This window comes from Gastrolobium bilobum, unplaced genomic scaffold (genome assembly GCF_033153095.1).
Source record: "Gastrolobium bilobum isolate Gb01-03AN ecotype WA unplaced genomic scaffold, APGP_CSIRO_Gbil_v1 utg42547, whole genome shotgun sequence".
NCBI lineage: Eukaryota > Viridiplantae > Streptophyta > Magnoliopsida > Fabales > Fabaceae > Gastrolobium > Gastrolobium bilobum.
Window position 1 is genome coordinate 46,139 of NW_026895205.1, and position 2,369 is coordinate 48,507.

Genomic DNA, 2,369 nt, shown 5'->3' on the forward strand with positions numbered 1-2,369 from the left:
GATGATATGATTTGATGGAAGGACGGAATGGTATTTTTTTTATTAATTAAAAGTTACTGTGGTCAAAAAGCCCGTTATTATGTTAATTGAAATTCTTTAAGCTCTATGATATCCGATAACTCCTTGAAGGATTGAGTCTATATTAAGGTCATGGCTCTTTGTATGATATGTGATTTGTTCTGTCTTATATTAGGTGTGCCTCAAATTGTTAGATTAGGTCTAGAAATCTCCCCCTCCTTATTAGGATTCAAATATAATTCGGACAAGATTTCTCTTTATAGGCTTTATCATTAAGATTATCCTAAATTAATTCAAAATCTTCACGATTGCACATGAAAATTCAAAGAAAACCATTTTATGCATAAAATATATTAAAAACTCTAAATAAAATCAATTAAAATCAAATGAAAATGTTAATAACTAGAACATAAAATGTGTAATTTTGCATCGCTTGAAAAGTCTTCCAACAATATGAAAGTAATTAAAAAAAATACTTTGAAAGATGGTTTTTTGACATCATAAAATCTTGTAAATCTCTATTAATAAATAATAAGTAATATCATACAATAAATATTCAACTTTATTTTATCACTTTTTTTATCTAATATGTAATATTTGTCTATTATCATGAGCTGTATTTTATTTGGATTTTGAGTTGAGGCATAAACAAATGAAATCTAAATTGATCCCTTCTTAATGCTATACACTGGCGGACCGACGTTGACGCACATGTCCGCACTTGCGGACATGAAAATTGAGATTTTAATTTTTTTTGTTTTGCAGGTTCTTAATTATCGTTTTGTTCAATATTTATATTAGGAGTAAATATCATTTTAAGTACTTAATAAAAAATACGGTCCCCCACTTTAGTCCTTATAAAAAAAAGTAGTCTTGAGGTTCTTAAGAAATTCAAAGTGTATCAATTTAGTTAAAATCGTGATCCCTCACAAATTCAAAAAAGACCCACATTAGTCGCTCAAAAGGACTAAAATATGGGACCAGCCACTAATTTTTTTTTTATAAAGGACTAAAGTGGGGACCGAATTTTTTGTTAGGGACCAAAAATAGTATTTACTTTTATATTAGTTAGCAACGTAGCAACTCAAATTGATTAGAGAGAAAACTTATTCTTCCTTCGTACTCATTCTCATGCTCTCTTCATCTTTTGTTTCCTTTTTCATTTTTCTAAAAAGAGAGGATTGATTGCAGATCTGACATTTTCAAATAAGTTAATCTCTAGAGACGATGTCATAACCTTGTACATAGAGCGTTAATCTAAATTGTTTTTATAAAAAAAAAAATTTTGGGACGCTGCCCCAAAACCCCCACCACTAAAATGTACGGACATAAAGAATTTTTTCTGGGTCCGCCACTGATACTATAATGCAGAAATTCAATTGTATGATGTATCCATATATATAACAAGTTATGCAGGAAATTTTGTTTAATTTATTATGTGTAACGAAATTGTATTTGAATTATGCATGCGCCAAAAACTTGGTATGAATTAAGTGGCATGACAGCATTCTTTTGTACAATCAATGTTTCTCTGGATTGAAAGCGATCTTTCTCCTAACAAATGTCATATCAAACAATGAGTTAACTAGGGTTTAACGGACCAATAATGGAGCTAGGAGGCAGATCCCATGACCTGCAGTTAATGCATGTAAGAGATAATGGTTTCTCCATATTTATTTATTTATTTTGGTCTCCATATTTTTTTTATTGACCATAATTATCTTTTTGAAAAAAATTAGCTGCCCGATATTTTTATAAGTTTCAATTTATTGAACTGATTATGAGACTAATCAAGAGTTGAGATTTAACCATACTTAAAAAATTTTGTCCCTCTCAATTTTTTCCCTTATTCTTCTCAGTACTTGGTATGAGAACAAGAAAATTAATAATATCAGAAATTGTTGGCTAGAGGACAATAGAGTGAGTGGATTGGTTTTCAATTCTCATCCATGAGCTTTTAGAAGCGTTGTTGTTCTGTCAATTAAATTTTATTGTATGTGGGGTATAACTACGCTGATTATTGAGTTGGAGAATGTCCAAACTCTATGTACACGAGGGGTTTCCATGCATGGTTGGATCCAACTGTTACTCGTAATTAATATTCCAGGGTTGCATATATGTATATATCTATAGAATCACGAATCATTGTCCTTTTATCTATTTTTCTTTATACAAAAGAAATAGAGATTAGATTGTCGGGTCTTGAAGAAAGATTCGGACCTAAGGGAAGTGCTCCCCTCCAATTATCGTGATACACATTATCAGTGATTTAGGGTTTGTTTGATTGTGTTTTGATTTTTTTGTTCTTAAAACTGTTTTGTAGAATAATTATGAAAATCGTTGTTTTCTAT